This window comes from Etheostoma spectabile, chromosome 4, assembly GCF_008692095.1.
Source record: "Etheostoma spectabile isolate EspeVRDwgs_2016 chromosome 4, UIUC_Espe_1.0, whole genome shotgun sequence".
Classification (NCBI taxonomy): Eukaryota; Metazoa; Chordata; class Actinopteri; order Perciformes; family Percidae; genus Etheostoma; species Etheostoma spectabile.
Window position 1 is genome coordinate 27,872,284 of NC_045736.1, and position 9,169 is coordinate 27,881,452.

A 9,169-nucleotide genomic window follows, 5' to 3' on the forward strand; every position below is an offset into this window, starting at 1 on the left:
TTATCTTGAGACACTTTACAGATAGAGTAGGTCCCAGCAGTTCTAGCAGTTCCCTCCAGAGCAAGCAACAGTGCGACAGTGGCGAGGAAAAACCTTGGTCAGACCCAGGCTCTTGGTAGGCGGAGTCTGACGGGCCGCCCGGGAAATCTGGGCAGAATTATTACCAAAGGGTGCCCTTACTTTAATGTTTGCCAATATCACAAATCATCAGTCATCTGGACAGTTCAATCAATTACAGGGGGCCCGTGCTAATCATGGGACAAGACACGTAACGTCAACCAGAGGGCAGCAAAAAAAGGCTGATTTCATATCAGAGTTTCCTCAAACATTTCTGCATAGCCACTGAAATACCTATGAAAGATTTCCGCATTACCCTAAATACCTCTAAATCATTAAACCATCACTTCAAAGTGATATTTAACACCTATGCAATGTAAGACATAAAAAAAGAGGTGAAGCGGAAATCATTCATTCGACACATTTATCCAATCTTTCAAGATGGGCTCCCTAATGATAGTATTTTATATTATTCATAATAAAAATCTAAACCAATAGCCCAAACGCCAAATATATTTAAAACAATGTACTGTGATATAAAACAGAGAAAAGCCACTAATCCTTACATAAAGTCAGAAAATAAATGTTTGGCACTCTGATTGACAAAGGAAGATAAACGATTAGTCGAAATTCAATGCACTGTCACTCGATTGGCTCATCAATGACTTCACTAATTGTTTCAGCACTGCTGTCAGGTAAACAGCGCAAACCTAGTCTGGAATAGAAGACATAAATAAATGTATCTGCACATGCTAACACCACCATTCATTTTCTCTAGCCTAACCAACCGCTGCCTTCCCCTGGGAACACAGTATAATCTTTCCTCCCAGTGTGCTTAACACCTGTTACAACGGTGCCCTGCACACCGCCTCCATATCAGCTTTCTATCAGAGTCCAGTCCACATGGTCACCAAGCACTGTCCAGACATCACTCATTTCTGCACATTGACTATGACCAGAGAGGCTTATGTAGATAGATAGATAGAGATACTTTATTTATCCCGAAGGAAATTAAGGTTGCTGTTGCTGACAGACACAAGGAGCTGTTGTGTTGAGAAGGCACACTTCTGTCAATATGACCAATCTAGCTTTATGAGACAGAGGTGCAGCTGTTACAATAGAGTACAATACAGAAGGTGAAAAGACAAACAAACTCATATGGGTTACCCATATATTTCAAAAGGAAGAAGCCAAGCCTCTTAGGAGATCAAAGACAGCTTTTTTTCGATTGAATTACAAGTCTTTCTCTGACATGTTTTCTTGTCATTGCATCGTTACACACCTACATCTGTCCTCCATGTGACTGCTAATAAGCCGCCTTTCTCCACAACCCTCTGTCCCTGTCACAGAGCTCAGAGCGGCCTCTCTGCGTGGACCAGCAGGGTGCTCGGTTTCGGTCCACAGGGCAGGTGATAATGACTTCCCTCCCTTCCCTGCTTCTCCTCCTCATCCCAAGCTGCAGTGGTGAAGGTGACTGCAGCCGGATGATTTCTTTCTTTCTAAACTGCAGGGGATTTGAGATGGAGGGTGAGCGGTGTCTGGGATCTAGTGTTTTTCTGTCTGAGAGAGACTCAGTCTTGTTGGTGTTGGTTTCCAGTGTATTATTAACCAATTAACAGAGGAGGCTCACATAACACTCCATTAATGAGGAATTTTAAGCTCTAGTGGGTGAGCACCTTTACATCCTCCATTTCTACTGTCTTCCACACCGCACCCTAACAACACCAACACCGCAAATCCAGTGACAATACAACCCAAACTAAATTAACTCATTGAGGCAAGTTTTGAAAAAAAGACAAAATCAAGCACACTGACTCAACAGGAAATTACTTTGTGGGGGTTTGTGAGACTCCGAGCATCACATATTCACAGAAGTGTTTCACCTCATGCCTCCATACCTTCTGGCACTAAACATGTGAAACAGCGTTGAGCACTATCGATCCCTGTGGATCCGAGGCTGAGGGGTACGTCTGCCTGATTTTTTTTCCAGACTTTACACCATGTACCTCTCTGTTTGTGCCTGAGAGGGTAATAATAGCCACTCAGACCCTTTCAGTCCACCCCCTCCTCCTTTAACTAGGGAGGCCCATTCTGGTCAGTCATTACCATTCAGGCTTTCAAACATGCCCTCAACATCACCACCACACAGCTCTCCTGGTGTGTGTGTGTGTGTGTGTGTGTGTGTGTGTGTGTGTGTGTGTGTTTGTGTGGGTTTTCCAAAGCTTGGTGGGGCCAAAATGCGGACCCTCCACTCAAAAGGGCTGTTTGAAGGGATCTTGGTTTTAGGATTGGGTAGAATTAAGTCATGGGTTAGGTGAGGTAAGGGTTAGGGTTAGGCATTTAGTTGTGATGGTTAAGGTTAGGATAAGGGGCTAGGGAATGCATTATGTCAATGATGGGTCCCCACAAAGATAGTGCCACAAACCTGAGTGTGTGTGTGTGTGTGTGTGTGTGTGTGTGTGTGTGTGTGGGGGTGTGTGTGTTGTGTGTGTGTGTGTGTGTGTGTGTGTGGGTGTGTGAAAATAGGAAGGAATGGAGCGATCACAAGAGAGAGATGGATGGCAGATGACGAAGAGAGGCACACAAACCAGCATAATCACAGGGAGACCCCCCCCCCCTCCCCCCCCCCCCCCCCCCCCCCCCCCCCCCTTTCTCCCTCATCCCTCTAAACATCACAGGCCTCACAAGCCAACAGCAGCACAGCAGTGAAAAGTGTAGAAGCTTTGCTTTGTTGGGATTTTCATTTTCACAGCCTCACACAGCAATTACATCCCAGTCTGAGACACACATGAGGAGGTGGAGGAGAGAACACACAACAAAAGAAAGATTCTGCCTGGTGTGTAGCGCTGAAAGACTGTGTGTGGTTCAAGGCTGCCTCCGCTGCCTAGGTTGTGGATCCACCAGGAAGCAGGTGCTCCCCTGCTGGAATCTATATTTTTATCTTGCTATCTGCCCCCCCCCCCCCCCCCACGCCCCACCACCCCATGCAGCAGCACACTATATTTACATTACTGCAATAGAAATCTATATGGTGATCATCAGGAAGGACACAACAGCAATTCTGAATAAAGATCGGACCATCAGCCAGTGAACACTTTACTGATACTTTCAGTATCAACATTACCTGTAATTAATATTTCCTCATTATATTAATAGAACACAATTCAATCTGCATTATGTTTCTTTCTGATGTAAAAGAAATATAGTTCTTCAAATAACTTCAAGGAAACATGGTTATATCTTTGATATCTAGTGTCACCTTGCCAACTTTTTCATTGTAATCTCAGCTCTGTAAAAACAGAAATATCAAATTAATCACAATAGTACATTGTTTAAAAAAAAATAAAAAATTGTGTGATTGAGAAATTCTGCAGAACCTGGAAAGTCTGGTTTTAATTTGACTCTGGATTGAGATGTCACAGGCCAACGCATTGCACAGGCTTAAAGAGAGGATCCTTCAAGTGTCCTTCATGAATAATGATTTTACCATCTTCAGTTTCAAATATTGTTTTCTAATTAAAATAAGTTTCAATATGTAGTTATCATCTAAAACCATTTAAAAGACTCAAGGGTTATTCTTGGCAGCTGCATTTGAAATTTGTGATATGACTTTTTGGCTCTGATTCATCTCATAATGTATTTGAGGATGTTCACAGGTTCAAATACGTAGAATCGTATTATGTAGCTATCAAATTTTGGTCAGAATTCACAAATAAAGATTTCTATTGAAGAGTGAAGCATAAATCGAAGTTTACTGTTTGCTTTCTGTCCAGTTGTTTCATTAATCGTTCATTGTGATGGGTAAATGATGATGTATAACCAAACTACAGTTTCACCTAATTTGTGTAGGTTGTTGTACTGGCATAAAGCATGCACTGTTGGAATTGTGATTAATGTCCCACTAACATTCCCCCGGGACAGGAGGCTTTTACTCTGAAGTGCTCGGGTCAATGGCCACTGATACACATGGGTAACCTATAAATCCATTCTGTCCATTCTTTAAATAATTCATAAGGAGGTGGGTTTGAGCGCTGCATTTCTTTTTTTGGGGGGGGGGGGGGGGGGGGGGGGGGGGGGGGGGGGGGTATTTGTCAACACGCTGGATAGTGTCTGTCCCTAAACAGAATGATGGAGCTGGTTTTAATGCAGTCTCTTTCATCTAAATGATATGGAAACCAGCTCCCAGAGGATTTAGCAACCAGCTGAGAGTCATCCTTCAGGGCTAATGCGAGTGTTTTTTTGTTGTATTCTGGAGGGGAATAAACACACAAACCAACCCTGAACATCATTATTCACTACAGCCCCACATTAAAAGCACAAAATCCCTCAAAAATCAAACAAAAGACAATTGTATTTTTGTCTCATAAAACTCTCTGCTCGTGGTATTACTTGTATGCAAGAATCGTAAATTTGGAAACACACAATGAACACGCAATGTTTTACAATGTCTGTGTTTGGAGACTCTTTGTTTTGGTCAGGATGTCCTGTCTGAGGGGACAAAGCAGACATGAAACTTGGAAAAGAGATGCAGTGCCGGTACTCGGATGAGTCTGTTCACAGCCAATGAGGAACAGATTCCTGTTGACACAACTTTCGGTGTGAATCATGTTTGGAGTGATTATGTTACAGAGGGCACTGGAAGCACTGAGGACATTTACAGCAAACAGAGGAGCGAGGAGACATTTCTGTTAAAACGAATCATTTTACTAATCATACTCAGCAAACGCGGCCTTAGCCTGTTCCCTCAGACGTCCCCTCTGGACTGGATCGGAATTGATTTCCACTGCTCTGCCAATTGATTACTGTTGACCCACAAACATTGTATCTAGAAAACCCTCCAGTGCCTGACTCTGACAATGAATTAGCCCGTTAACAGATAGCCTGTTTACATATATTTAAGTGCCAATCCACAACCCCCATGTTTTCCATTTCTGTCAACAGCTACGCAACTTGTTACATTTTTTTTTTTTTTTACCTTGCACTTAGACAAGAGTAATGTGCCACATTTTTGGGTGGATTTTCTGTAAGTTAAAACGATAACGTTACTTTTGAAAAAGGAAATGACAGATTTGTTCTCTTACACATGAAAAGTATCATTCAAAAGTAATAAAACATGTCATTGCTCAGTTTAAAACATGCAGCCTTATCTGACATCACTTGTGTTATTTGTTACAATAGCTCAGTATTTTAGCTAAATACTAAACCACTGTTTAGCTGGCTTAGCACTGACTGCTGGTCAGGAAACGTTACGCAGACTTGCTTTAAATTGGCACCACCAATTTCACAGACCAAGTTGAGTTTACTCATTATTATTAAGTCTTGCACTGCATGTGAAAAGTGTTAAATGGTGGGATCGACAGATACTGGTCTTTCAAGGCCGATACCAAATCCGATTATTAGAAGTTAGTCAAACCGATTACCGATATTGGGAGCCGATTTGCATTTATAGTGAAAATGAAAATAAAGAATGAATGATTTAATTCAATTTTTAATAAATTAGAAACTTTCAACATAATATCTATAGTGAGATAGTGTTGTGGGCGGGACATTAAGCCAGACTCAGCGGTGAGTGAAACTAGAGCATGTAATTTAACTGCCGATATAGGTAGTCTGCAAACTGCCAGGGCCGATAATCGGTCTATCCCTTGTTGAATGTCTGTGAGTGAGCGCTCCAAAGTCTTACCCTGATGATGTCATAAATGCAAAACTATGAGATCCAGCATTTTTGGAGATTCTAAAAAAATAAGGATTTCCTGGCCTCTGCTGCTTCAATTTTTATGATTTTTTTATTTAATCTGTCCCTTATGAGTCCCTAAAATGTATCCAAAATGAGACCCTAAAATGTATGTATGCAATACTAAATCCATGAAGGACCCCTTTAAGTTTTTATGTTATGTTGTTTTAACGTCTCTCTCTTCTCTGTTTTGATTCTAAACAAACTGCCAGAGGCTTTCTCCCTTGAAATACCTTCCATACACCAAATGTAAAAGCTTTCATGATGTTAATAAATGTTGATTTTTTTTCAGATATACATGTACAGTATATTAACTAATACTGTTACCTTTACACAAAAAACCTCATGAGTAAAATAGGTGGATTTTAATTGCGAGGGTTCCTGATTACACCGGCCACATGCCAGACTCTGATCAGTAGTTTGATGTTTCTGAGGAAATCTGTTGTCAGGACCAGTCTAGCAGGCACTTGTTTTCTAGCAGAAGTGCATATGAACCTGCGTGACAACAGTATCACATAACCTAACTGACGCATGCTCTCATTCAAATCCTTGTAAAGAAAGTAATAATAAAGATGTGTGGGAAAGAAAAAAAAAATGCTGATGAACACAAAACAGGTGCTTTGAGGAGAGGTTGGAACACATCATCAGCTCGGATCACACACCCCAAGTTGACCTGGTGTGGTGTTTAGTCTTGTTTACTCTTTTAAAGGCTGCCTTGTAGAGATAAGGTTGTTAATGGACCCTGATTGGCCAATCACTTGGGCCTGTTCCTAGCTGAGCAACAGCGTTGGACCATACTGTGACGGTTAATAGCTTTATTGAATCAGAAGCGCTGACCTCATTAAAAGCAGCTGAACATCCCAGACTAAAGTCGACACAAAGCAGCGCTGCCTTTGCAGTTTGCCTCAGTGTGTGTATGAGGCACAAATTCAATATTGTCACCTATACAAACCAGTCCTGTGTCTTTGTTCTGTATCTATCACTAACACAACTCGTGTCACTGACTTTTCTCATGCCAGACCTGTGTGCCAGACCACAATATGTATCACACATAAAAAGTTATGCATGATCTACATATATTTTGAACTCAAAATGTCTCAAAAATATCAATCTTGTTATTTGCCAACACCACACACACACAGACACACACACACATACACACAGGATATCATATGCCCTGCCATGCCTGCCTTTCCATTGTTTGTTTTGTCCAGGAAACAGGATATTCACACAGAGGAGAGGAGACCACCTGACCACAGAGCCAAAACAGAAAAGAAAAAAAAATCCTACTTTAAAAACCTTAGCTACATGAGTAAAAGGCTCTTATTTCTTCTAATTCTCTCAGTCCAAATAACTCTAATTTACGTTTCTGACCAGCAAAGCACTATAGACATGTCAACAGTTCAACACACAGCTGACATTCAACCCAGCTGACGTTCAGGCAGCAGAAGTCAGGGGAAACGGTAAGTCTACAGATACACCAGTTCACATGAGGCATGGGATCCATCAAACTGTGTTTATATATCTATTTATCTATCTGTAGTGTGTGTTTGTGTTTCTTTACAGAAATACTACATAAAATAAAGCATTTAAAGGCTGTAAATAATGGGAAATACAAGCAGGTAATTTTCAAGAAGGCTCTAAATAAGAGTAATTGCAAGTTAATGCAAATGCGAGATAACAAAACTGACCGCGTGGCTGCCAGAAAGAAAAAAACAACAAAGGTTACAGGTAGGCTACAAATCCCTATGCTGTTTAGAAAGAAAGAAATAAATGTCCACGGTCTAAATGGTTCAGTTGTATGTAAAGGAAACGTCCCTCACCTTGGTGTCTTTTGTTGTGATCTGATCGCTCCCACTCCTGTGTGCGCGCGGATGAGCGTCTCAGCGCACCGGGTCAGTCAAATGAATCTACCTCTCTCCTTAAAAGACGAGACAAGCCTGCAAAGGATAAAAGCTTCGCAATGGAGGACGAGTTGGTTCTGCAAGAGTTTGTCAGAGACCGGGCTGAAAAGTCCAGCGAGGGAAGCGGCTGCCTTGTGTCCCGCACTCTCCACAGCGGATCCCGTCCACACTCCCCGCCTCCTTCTGTCCGCCGCCGTCCACACGATGGGACAGACCCGTTTCCCTCTGAGCTGCCTCAAAAAACAAAATTAAAAATAAATCACGGACTTTCAACCATTTCTGATCCTAAGTTGTATCTTATGTGGCCGATACATTATTTACCTATAGCATATATTTCATAAGAAGTTTGTCGCTTCATGCAAATGTGCTATAGGCAACACTCCTCTATACATGTAGACTTTCTCCATAAATGAGCCAATTGTGCCTCAATTTTTTAATGTTTTGCACAATGCATTGAATTAGGAATGAGGGGCCTTTGTGGAATAATATGTTCAGAAGTCAGTCAGTCCAGTAGGTTATTGTGTCCACAGTGCAATACAATATTCTTAGTTTTCCAATGTTCATTTATTGAATGGCCAAATGTAGCCTATTACAATATTAGTAAAACAATATTAGAAAAGGAGTTCAGGGTGGTGCAGCCATACTGCCTCTGATTTATTCTTAAAGGCCCAACAATCCATATTTTTATATCAGCAATGGATTAAATGGCCGTGAGTAATGTAAATGGGGTCTTTCCAGTGACAAACCCACAGAGAATTATCACCTGATTTGACAACTCTGCAGACGATTTTAGCGTCATTGTTTTGGTTTTCCTGCCTGCAACTTTAACGTTCTGATTCACTCTCACGGCTCTCATCTGTGTCATTTCCGCTAGGAGCAGGCAGCTAAAAATTATCAGCAAAAAAAACCCTGCATACATTACCTGCTCAGCAGCCACAGTTATGATGCCCTCAGGAGTATGTAGAGACCAAAAACAGAGCTGTCGTTATTATGCGGATTTATGTAATACAATGTACTTAATTGCCAAGAACAATCCCGCATCTCGTTTGTGGTATCTATCCATCTATCTATCTATCTATCTATCTATCTATCTATCTATCTATCTATCTATCTATCTATCTATCTATCTATCTATCTATCTATCTGTCTATCTAAAAATGTACCTAAACAAGTACCTTTAAATGTCATAATCATTGTGAATAACAAGATAGGCTTTAGGGATATATTAGAATGTTATGTATGTGAATGTCATGTAACATTCAGACATATTATAGATTTTCCAGCGACTGCACAGTAAGGGGAAGGAAAGGAGGGCCACACTGTTTCATGACAGACTGAACAATGGAAATGCTCTGTAATCCATAGAAACCTCAGCAGCAGGGAAATGGGAGGACTAAACCAGTTGAACCAAGTGTGAGGGCCGCTATAAGGTGACGTTTCCTCGGCTATCTCAGCTCGGCAACAAAAAAAAAAA

The 9,169-nt window shown here is 41.3% G+C and overlaps 1 protein-coding gene across 1 annotated transcript in view; it reads right to left on the reverse strand.

Moving 5' to 3' along the window:
- Window positions 1-7,841, reverse strand: part of frmd4ba (FERM domain containing 4Ba) — a 46,095-nt gene extending 38,254 nt beyond the window's left edge. Inside the window, exon 1 of the mRNA XM_032512617.1 lies at window positions 7,615-7,841. The gene's annotated coding sequence lies outside the window, so the exon portion shown is untranslated. The remainder of the gene's footprint in view (window positions 1-7,614) is intronic.
- Window positions 7,842-9,169: the final 1,328 nt, after the last annotated feature.